Below are 12,025 nucleotides of genomic sequence, written 5' to 3' on the forward strand. Positions count from 1 at the left end.
AGCTCCTTCATTTTCATTCCGCAACAGAACACTGCCATCCCCCGAGGATGTGACGTCAGCGCTCCCCTCCCCTGCGGGAGCATCGCATCAGAACTAACCACAGTAATTCAGTGAATCGGTTCTGATCCGTTTGGTAGCTGTATTTGTTATACATCGTAGTGTTAATCTCTACTGATGAGTTGGCTCTGACATTACTGATTTTGTGCTTGCCTTTAACTTACACATAATAATTCTTCTTTCGCTTTTATCATGACGCTTTCAGTCTAACGTCTTTTTTCACCTTACAGCTTATGTCTCATTCCTGAAAAAAACAAATGAAGCAGCATCTCAAGAATGAGGTATTGACCCTACTCGGACATCACTGATGGTGCATTCTGTTATAGCTGGTGGAGATTCATTGTCATATCTAACATGTCAATATAATTCATCTCCTGCAACACTGAAAAAGCAAACATTTAAGTGCATGGAGTTACTTCTGCCTCACATTACTTTGGTGCCGGTACCAAAGCCGCTCGCAGTGATGGATCTTTTCAGATTTCCATGGAGAGATTACAAAGTTGCACCTTCACTGGGCAATCAGTAATACCAATCTACTAGATGAGAATGTCAGTGAGATTTTCTTTCCATTAGCAGAGATTCGTATTACTGAGTCTGGGTACGACACTGTATCAAGCATTTAAAGAGACATATGAAAGATTGTCTTCCACCTTGTCTTCATCAAAGTATATGATTGATAAGGAACTTCCTACATCACGCACTGATGGATGTAAGGAGACAACAATTCTGATTTTTTTTTGTTATGATGTCATAGAATATTATATACAAATTTACCTGCTCAGTGCTGGGACCAAGGGATTAATTCACTGGAGCAGGGCAACTTCGGCGCCTCAGAAGATGTCAGACTACAAGTTTGAGTAGTGATGCATAGCAACATAGAGCAACTACAGCACAATACAGGCCCTTAGGCCACAAAGCTGTGCCGAACATATTCTTACCTTAGAACTACCTAGGCTTACCCATAGCCCTCTATTTCTCTGAGCACCATATATCCATCCAGGAGTCTCTTAAAGGACCCTATCGTTTTCGCCTCCACTACCGCCGCCGGCAGACCATTCCACAAACTCACCACTCTCTGCGTAAAAGACTTACCCATGACATCTCTTCTATACCTACTTCCAAGCAGCTTAAAACTATGCCCTCTTGTGCTAGCCATTTCAGCCCTGGGAAAAAAAGCATCTGACTAACCACACGATCAAAGTTTTAAAGCTGTCAATACACCGCCTCGGATTTGCTTCCCGGTATACGGTACTCTGTCCCACGAAAAGCCTCACATCTACTCGGTGTAAAAATGTTGGACACCTACATTAGTGTCGAGAATATCCTGTACGCGATCAAGGTCCCTCTGGAGTTCCTGGTACGAGGGTATACCTATTAACGTGTCAGACAGTATCTGAATTGGATAAGCATAGTAATTGCTATCCATCTGCCAACAGTATGATGTGGGTTCTGTTCTTATCTTTTCCCGCCGTTCATTAATTTTAGCATTGCAGGGACCTTAATTTAAGAAAGCGCCATGTATATACCTTCAACTGTTAATTGCGGTATTGATCCTAATTTACAAATGGTCTGTCGACCCAACAGCGGTACCGGCGCTGTTTTAGATATAATAAGGGTGCCCGTTAAAAGATTATCCTCCATCTTCACGAAGACCAGTGTGTAGACCATCGTAATACCAGCTATTTCAGTATTCTTAACAGTTGTATCCCACACGGGGATGTCCGTGCAGCGGGGTACAGAGGACAGGGAGGCACCGGTATCAATCAGACAGGGAGGCACCGGTATCAATCAGTCCAAATAACTATTCCCTATGCTTACAGCGGTCATGGGTTCTTCTTTCATGTTTTTCGACAATCTGATCACTATCAGCTGTACCGATTTTCTCCACGGTACCCGTAGGTTGACCGATTGGCGAAGCTAAATGAAAAGGAGTTGTGTCTATATCTGGAGCTGCGAACTCTCTGAATATAAGCTTTCAGCTCGGGGATTTCTCATGGATTTACTCTGTAAATCACGGATTTACATTGGGCCTCTGGCCCAATGACCCAATTTCCAAGTAATCTTGCAGTTACCATGGGACATTTCCCGGTGTGGCAACTTCCCTCTGTCCCTTCATATTCCACGGCCGGCTCTGCCACTTTGGGAGAAACCTCCACCTTTCCTGATGGAATGGCCCTGCCATTTGTAGTTTATGTTTTACTATGTGAGGAGAACAATCGTCTTTCCATGCTCATTAAAGTGGTGACCACCTGTTCCCAGTCCTCCCTTTGCCAGTTTAAATTCGCTAATTTATATGTTTGCGCCTGCTGCGGAATCATGTAGTACAGTGAAGTCTGAATGGCTAGTGTCCCATTCTCTGCCAGAGGGATTCCACCATGCTCTTTCCTCTCACTTCCTTACCGAGCTGGAAAGTCTACCACCCCTCCCACCCGTTTTTACACAAGCAGCAGTTTGCTTCCCCGAAATTGCTGTGTTTTCGTACACTTTGCATTACCGTTTCTTTATCCATGTTGATCAGCGAGTTGTACAGAGACTCATTACCATTATCTATAGCTCGTCATATTTTCTTCAGTCTCTGTTTTCGCCATGTGATACCATAAACTCCTCACACTGGGGAGAGACCATTCACCTGCTCAGTCTGTGGGAAGGGGTTCCATCAGTCATCCAACCTTCAAAGACACCAGCAAGTTCACTTCGGGTAAAGGCCGATCACCTGCTGAGACGTTGGGAAGTGTTTTCTCAGCCATCTCCATCAAATGTGCATCATTGGGTTCACACTGGGGAGAGGCCGTTCACCTGCTGTGAATGTGGGAAGGGATTCACTCAGTAATCTAACCTTGTGACACAGTACCGGGTTCACACTGGGGAGAGGCCGTTCACCTGCTGTGAATGTGGGAAGGGATTCACTCAGTAATCTAACCTTGTGACACAGTACCGGGTTCACACTGGGGAGAGGCCGTTCACCTGCTGTGAATGTGGGAAGGGATTCACTCAGTTATCTAACCTTGTGACACAGTACCGGGTTCACACTGGGGAGAGGCCGTTCACCTGCTGTGAATGTGGGAAGGGATTCACTCAGTAATCTAACCTTGTGACACAGTACCGGGTTCACACTGGGGAGAGGCCGTTCACCTGCTGTGAATGTGGGAAGGGATTCACTCAGTAATCTAACCTTGTGACACAGTACCGGGTTCACACTGGGGAGAGGCCGTTTACCTGCTGTGAATGTGGGAAGGGATTCACTCAGTAATCTAACCTTGTGACACAGTACCGGGTTCACACTGTGGAGAGGCCGTTCACCTGCTGTGAATGTGGGAAGGGATTCACTCAGTAATCTAACCTTGTGACACAGTACCGGGTTCACACTGGGGAGAGGCCGTTCACCTGCTGTGAATGTGGGAAGGGATTCACACAGTAATCTTACCTTGTGACACAGTACCGGGTTCACACTGGGGAGAGGCCGTTCACCTGCTGTGAATGTGGGAAGGGATTCACTCAGTAATCTTACCTTGTGACACAGTACCGGTTTCACACTGGGGAGAGGCCGTTCACCTGCTGTGAATGTGGGAAGGGATTCACTCAGTAATCTAACCTTGTGACACAGTACCGGGTTCACACTGGGGAGAGGCCGTTTACCTGCTGTGAATGTGGGAAGGGATTCACTCAGTAATCTAACCTTGTGACACAGTACCGGGTTCACACTGGGGAGAGGCCGTTTACCTGCTGTGAATGTGGGAAGGGATTCACTCAGTAATCTAACCTTGTGACACAGTACCGGTTTCACACTGGGGAGAGGCCGTTCACCTGCTGTGAATGTGGGAAGGGATTCACTCAGTAATCTAACCTTGTGACACAGTACCGGGTTCACACTGGGGAGAGGCCGTTTACCTGCTGTGAATGTGGGAAGGGATTCACACAGTAATCTAACCTTGTGACACAGTACCGGTTTCACACTGGGGAGAGGCCGGTCACCTGCTGTGAATGTGGGAAGGGATTCACTCAGTAATCTAACCTTGTGACACAGTACCGGGTTCACACTGGGGAGAGGCCGTTTACCTGCTGTGAATGTGGGAAGGGATTCACTCAGTAATCTAACCTTGTGACACAGTACCGGGTTCACACTGGGGAGAGGCCGTTTACCTGCTGTGAATGTGGGAAGGGATTCACTCAGTAATCTAACCTTGTGACACAGTACCGGGTTCACACTGGGGAGAGGCCGTTTACCTGCTGTGAATGTGGGAAGGGATTCACTCAGTAATCTAACCTTGTGACACAGTACCGGGTTCACACTGGGGAGAGGCCGTTTACCTGCTGTGAATGTGGGAAGGGATTCACTCAGTAATCTAACCTTGTGACACAGTACCGGGTTCACACTGTGGAGAGGCCGTTCAGCTGCTGTGAATGTGGGAAGGGATTCACTCAGTAATCTAACCTTGTGACACAGTACCGGGTTCACACTGGGGAGAGGCCGTTCACCTGCTGTGAATGTGGGAAGGGATTCACTCAGTAATCTTACCTTGTGACACAGTACCGGGTTCACACTGGGGAGAGGCCGTTCACCTGCTGTGAATGTGGGAAGGGATTCACTCAGGAATCTAACCTTGTGACACAGTACCGGGTTCACACTGTGGAGAGGCCGTTCACCTGCTGTGAATGTGGGAAGGGATTCACTCAGTAATCTAACCTTGTGACACAGTACCGGGTTCACACTGGGGAGAGGCCGTTCAGCTGCTGTGAATGTGGGAAGGGATTTACTCAGTAATCTAACCTTGTGACACAGTACCGGATTCACACTGTGGAGAGGCCGTTCAGCTGCTGTGAATGTGGGAAGGGATTCACTCAGTAATCTAACCTTGTGACACAGTACCGGGTTCACACTGGGGAGAGGCCGTTCACCTGCTGTGAATGTGGGAAGGGATTCACTCAGTAATCTTACCTTGTGACACAGTACCGGGTTCACACTGGGGAGAGGCCGTTCACCTGCTGTGAATGTGGGAAGGGATTCACTCAGGAATCTAACCTTGTGACACAGTACCGGGTTCACACTGTGGAGAGGCCGTTCACCTGCTGTGAATGTGGGAAGGGATTCACTCAGTAATCTAACCTTGTGACACAGTACCGGGTTCACACTGGGGAGAGGCCGTTCAGCTGCTGTGAATGTGGGAAGGGATTTACTCAGTAATCTAACCTTGTGACACAGTACCGGATTCACACTGTGGAGAGGCCGTTCACCTGCTGTGAATGTGGGAAGGGATTCACTCAGTAATCTAACCTTGTGACACAGTACTTGGTTCACACTGGGGAGAAAGTTTCAATAAGCTGCATGCTGGATATTTGTCCATCATTGTTGCAGAATGCAATTTCGAGAGTGACTGTCGGTGCTGAACTCTGCAATTATTGCTGCTATTCACCACACACAGTTCTGCACCCTGGTCACTGGGCATGGGAGGAGTTTCTTCTGCTTTAATGGATCTGGATCTAGTCACCTTTAATGGATCTGTATCTGAGACAAATAAATCAGTTCTATTTTAAACTCTGTCTCTGGTACTTAGTGCATTTATAACACGCCTAGTGTACAGTAAAGAGTCAACTCAGGCCAGCTGGACCCTGCCAGTTATTCATTTCCATGACAGTCTATTTAAATCCCCCCCCCGTTGCTCATCTCTCACTCCCCCTCTGGTGATGGGTTCCAAACAGTCATCATCTGTGGGTGAAAACGTTTCCCTTGAATTTTCTGCAGACTGAAGAAGTCGAGCTGATTACAGTTCTGTCTGAGATGTTCTTCACCCCTCAAAACTCTGGGCTGAGGAAGAATGACATCAGTTGTTAATCTCCATAATCATGACTAATTTCCACATTATGTGTCATTTTCCCTGCTGCTATAGGGTTTTTAGAGAACATCACTGTCCTCTAAAAACCGAAAATAGAATGGGAAAGCATTAGTTGGATGTTTAACTGAGCAGGGTCAGATACCAGAGGTGGGTCTGCACAGGGCAGAATTTGGGGCTCTGGACGATGGTCGGGTTAAGAACTTACGATGAGGAGAAGGGAATTAGCAGCGGGGTGTGGCAACAAATGTCAGAGTAGCAACATTTGTAAGCTGATTGAGACAATCAGTCGATTGACTGATGACACAAACAATACCTGTGGTGAGGTTCTCCACTGGTTGAGGTCCATGTGTGTTGCGAATGGTTTTATCCATTGAGGGACTTGTTCCTGCTTGTTTATCCAGTAATATTATATCCAGATGGTTATCATGGACTATCCTCTCTGAAATAATGTATTGATTATCATATAATTTGTACAAACGTTTGTAAGATCTTGACTCTAAAACTGGGTCAGGCTTGAATTCATGGTGCCTTTATTCAGTTATGGTGGGCTTTGATGAGTTTGTATTTTAAAGCAAGATTTTGATGAATGATATTTGCCACTTGATTGTACCTTTGTAGGTAATCAGATTGAGTTAAACTGCTGCGGGATCCTGGAATGTGTTGGATTGTGTCTGGTTTCTCTTGGCATTTTCTGCACTTACTGCCTTGTTTGTTTTTATGTCATGTATTTTTGTTTTTTTTTTCCTTTTGTTAACCACCTTGCCCTGTATTTCTGCAAGAAACCCTTGGGTTTCTGTGAAGAGGTCTCCAACTCTCAGTCAGGTGCATGGTGCTTCCTTGTCACCATCTCATCTGCTCAGATCATTGGGATGTCTCCCATGGAGGGTCATACTCATTCCACTGTTTAATGTTTTCTTCCAGAGTGATGATTTATTTTTCTGATTTGGCCTCTCATTGAAGTTTTCTGGTTTGTATTTCTTATAATGATTGCATATACACACATGGAGTGCTAAATCCTGTTCATTTTTGATGAAAGTATATACTTACAAGTTTTATCTGACTGTCGTCTGATTTTTTTCATGTGTGTTTTTCTTCTTCCTCCTTCTGTCCAAGGTGGTGTTAACCTAAATGTGTCACTCCTGATGAAGGGGTTCAGCCCGAATCATTGTCACTACCTCCTCCCATAGATGCTGTCTGGCCTGCTGAGTTCTGCCAGCATTTTGTGCTTTTATTTATTTCCAGCATCTGCAGATTCACTGGTGTCTGAGTGTGAATAGACTTTTCTAAAGTTCTTATTTATCTTTGTAAACTCTACTGATTGAAATTGGGCCAAGATGTTTTTATTAACAAATGTCAGTGTGGGTATTGATGAAAGTGTTTATTACCTTTGTTGTATTTGTTAACTATTGAGCTCTGTTTGCCAAGATTTTTAAGTCTTGAACTAAATTCTGTCAAAGGCTTTCTCTATTTTGCACTACTTGCTTGTTGATATTCCAGATACGTGGGTATCAAGAGTCTCGATAAACTGTCTTGGCCCAGATGTTGATTCCCATCCATAGATGTTGCCTGACATGCTGAGTTCCTCCAACACTTTGTGTGTAGTTCTCTAGATTTCTAGCATCTGCAGGTCGTCTTGTTTCACAGATAATTATGTTTCTTGAAAGAACAAGCTGGTAGTGGGGTTGTGTGGCTGTGTTGGTAAAATTTAATATTGGCATAGGGTTGGAAGGTGTAGAATCTGTGGGTAGAATTAAGGAACTGGAAACGTAAAAAAAAGATCCCTGATGGGAATTGTATAGAGACCTCCAAACAGTAGTAAGGATGTGGTCCACAAGTTACAATGGGAGATAGAAAATGTGTGCCACAAGGGCAACGTTACAACTGGGGCTGTCATGCAAGTGATAAGGAAAATTAGGATGGTGTTGGTCTCAAGAGGAGGATCTCCCAGAATGCCTATAGGATGCTTTTTTAGAACAGCTCGTGGTTGAGCCCACTTGGGGATCAGTTATTCTGGATTGGGTGTTGTCATGATCCAGAAATTATTAGGTCACTTAAGTTCAAAGAACACTAAGGGGCAAGTGATCTTAATGTGATCAAATTCACCCTGACATCAGAGAAGGAGAAGTTAAAGTCTGATGTGGAATAAAGAGAATTAGAGAGACTTGAGAGAATATATGGTCAAAATTGATTTGAGAAGAACACAGGCAAGGATTGAAACAGAGCAGCAATGGCTGGAATTTCCGGAAGTAATTTGGAAGAAACAGGATATATACACTGGCATGCAGAAGTTTGAGCACCCCTGGTCAAAATTTCTTTTACTGTGAATAGCTAAAGGAGTAAAAGATGACCTGATTTCCAAAAGGCATAAAGTTAAAGATGAGACATTTCTTTAATGGTTTATGCAAGAATGTATTTTTTTAATTTCCATCTTTTACAATTTCAAAATGTAAAAAAAGAAAAAGGACCAGAAGCAAATGTTTGGGCAGCCTGCATGGTCAGTACATAGTAACACCCACTTTAGCGAGTGTCATAGCATGTAAGCGCTTTCTGTAGCCAGTTAAATGTCTTTCAATTCTTTTGTGTAAATTTCTGGGTTCAGTCATTAGCAGCAAAACACTGACAGTGGAAATTACAGATCAGAATATTATAAGAGTCACAAACCCCAGCAGTACCAAAACAGGCCCTTTGACCCTTCTCATCAATGCTGACCTGTTTTTGTTTTTACTGCCTGGTTCCAACTACCTGCCCCAGAGCCTCCATACACCTACCATACATGTCCTCACTCAGATTTCTCTTTTGTGTCTAAATCGAACCCACATCCAACACTTCCACTGGCAGCTCATTCCGCTCTCACCAAACTCTGAGTGAAGAATTCCCCGTCAGGTTCCCCAAAAATAATTCACTTTCACCCTGAACTTATGTCCAATGTCAGGGTGACAGGGCAGACAGTAAGGGCAGGGGGTGGTCAAGTGCGGAGAGGGAAACAGAGCTGAGAATTTATACTTAATATCTTTCAGAAAAACTAATTGTTTGAATCTACTGGCTATAAACCTACTATCCATGCCCTGTACGTTCTCAACCTAATTCTTGATCCAGATGACAAGTAGCAATGTTCAAAGTTCAAAGTATATCTTGTTATCAGAGTACACATTTGTTACCACATATGACCCTGAGATTTTTTTTTCCCTAAAGGAACACTTTGCAAATCTATAGAATAGTAACTGGATGGCACAATGAAATATCAAGTAGAGCATAGAAATCAACTAACTGTGAAAATGCAAATATAATTAAATATCAATGAATAATGAAAGCAATGGCTGTAACTCTGGGGAACCTCACTAGCCTGGGCCCTGAGTCCAATAAACTCTCTGCTTCCTACCATCAAGACAACTGTGCATCCAGTTCTCCCTGGATCCCATGTGATCTGACTTTCCACAGCAACTTACCGTGCTGAACCTTAGCAAAGGCCTCACTGATGCCCATATTGGCCTCGATCCTGGGACAGAGGTGTCACAGCTCAGAGAGCATAGATGTAAGCAGAGGATGAAGAGGTTTAGACGGATCTGAGGAAGAGATTTTTCACTCAGAGGGTAGTTGAAATCTGGAACACACTGTCCGAGGTGGTGATGGAGGCAGGTCCCTTCACAATATTTACAAAGTTGATGAGCATTGAAACTGCTGAGGTACAGTTGGCTATGAACCAAGTGCTGATAAATGGTACCAGTGTAGACAGTGAGTGGATGGTCAGAACAGGTATGGCCGTCCAAAGGTCTGTTTCCGTGCTGTGTGACCCTCAACTCTGGATACACTAAATTAACAATCGTGGCATCAGAAGGGATTGGTTTCAAAATTCCACACCCCTGTCCAACCTGAAATAAACCAGACTGCACCCCTTTGTCGTCACTGCAAGTATCTGTTTCTCTCAAGTTAACATAGATTGGTCACTTCTGCTGAACAACTGGCAATTGATGAAGTTCCTGTGTCTTCTTCCATTAATATTGCTTCCTTACAGCAAAACTAACCCTCTCACTGTGACAGAATCAGTGATTAAATCTGCCCCTAAACACTCCTTTCATCCCTGCACATTGTAAGATGAACCATTTCACTGAGTGTCTGATGGAGACACAACGCCTGCCCCTGCTTCTGACATTTTAAATACCCACAGAATGGTTCTCTGATACAGTCTGAAGGTTATGGCACATTCAGCTCGTCGTCAGACCTGACAAATCGTGCCTTCCCGCCGCTGGTCCTCCTGTTGGTGTGTCCTCTTTCCTCCACCTCCAGGGAAGCAGCATCTCCACACAAATTCCTCACTTCAGTCGATTGTCAATACCCTTGACACAGGAAATCACATCACTGTCACTAATCCAGCTACCACCATCCAGAAAGCGGTACCGCAACATAAAAGGCAGGACCAACAGGCTCTGGGACAGCTTCTTCCACCAGGACATCAGACTGATGAACTGACACTGATTTGAGTGTACTCTATATTACATTGTCGGTTTTATTTATTATAAACTATTATAAATTACTAAGATTGCACATTTCGATGGAAACATAACGTAAAGATTTTTACTCTTCTTGGATGTAAGAAATAAAGTCAATTCAATTCAGTTCAATTCCTGATTCTGTATCTGACCTACTCGCCTCTGGGTATCCTCCGTCAACAAGCTTCTTCCTCAGTCACCACCTGTGAGGTTACACACAAAAAAAATCAAAACGATCTATTAGTCAGCTCCGGTATCCCTCCACCCTTGAACAGGTTCCCCTGTTAAAACTCTCTCCTCAGCCTCTTCCCTCTTACCTTTCCATTTCAGACTCCCGATGTGCTAGCAGATATCACAGGAGACTGGACAAACCCGTGACTTTCTCTGATGCACAGGTCAGTGACCTCTTACCCTATCTGCACTCGCAGTCCATGGCAGCTGTCCTAGATTCTGGGGCTCTGTAACACACAATGTTGGAGAACGTAATCTTCTTAGCAGCAAGATTAGACAGTCATTAATATGAAGAGAGAATTGTTTCCTGAAAGGACACGCGAGCTAAGCTGTCTGATCCCATTCACGAGATCCTCCCTTGTTTACGACTAAATTCGTCTCGGGACAGGGACCCACATTCCACTCATAACCTCTACCCACACACAGACTGAGCCGCCTCTTCACCCCTTACCCCTCGGAGAACCATAAGGAATTGATTCCACAGTCGGGGCTCGGTCGCAAAGTGAAAACCGGGGCTGAGGAGAGCCTGGAGCCTCCAGTCGAGACAAAACCGCGCTGCCCACTCAGTCAACAACTGGGCACCGCCTGACCCAGGACTTTACGTCACACAGCACCGGATTCAGTGCGGAAACCCAAGTTTAATTTTGTTGTTCCAAATCGTCCGGAACGAAAGGTGTTTTAAAATTGAAGAGCTCCCCCTCACGTGACGTCACACAGGAGCACCTACGCGCCTGACGTCACCTAGGGTCTCCTCATATCTGCATCTGCTGTCATGACCACGGTGCTTCCCGTCACACGCGCTGCTGTGCTCGACCTGTTTCGGTTTCAGGGCTGAGCAATTAAGCACGGCCAACGCCCCCCCCCCTCCCCGAACAGTCAACCGAGGAATTGAATTGACCGCAGAGCTGCGCTATTCCCATTGGTGCGAAATGACGTCAATCACTGGTTTCACCCAGTAGTGAAGGCGGACCAGCTGAGAGGGGTTGAGCCGTCTCCCACTGCAGCTCGAACAGCACGTTAAAGCGGAACAAATTTCAAAGAAAATGTCCCGCTTTTTGATTTATATCTATTTCCATCCAAGGAAAGTTGGGGGCGTTTGTGAAGCGTCTGAGGAGGGAGTAGGAGACCATACGATCCATCGCTTGATGCCGCTTCCCCGTGGAGGGATCACGACATAAAATGTGAGGAGAGGGGGAATTTTATTGAAAGGATGAAGATGGTGTGAGAGGGGTCGGACAGGATGCTTGTCCCGGTGGGGACAGGAGGTGCTCATCGGTGGAAATGCCTGAGCCCACGGTGGTGGTGAGCAGAGGGATTCAACACATTGGGTGGGCGGCAAACACCGGCAGACTGTTGCCCTGCAAGCGGGGCCAATGGTCCGGACAAAGTGACAATTATGTGGGATTTGTTGAGATTGTA

The sequence above is a fragment of the Hypanus sabinus genome, unplaced genomic scaffold (assembly GCF_030144855.1).
Source record: "Hypanus sabinus isolate sHypSab1 unplaced genomic scaffold, sHypSab1.hap1 scaffold_53, whole genome shotgun sequence".
Lineage (NCBI taxonomy): Eukaryota > Metazoa > Chordata > Chondrichthyes > Myliobatiformes > Dasyatidae > Hypanus > Hypanus sabinus.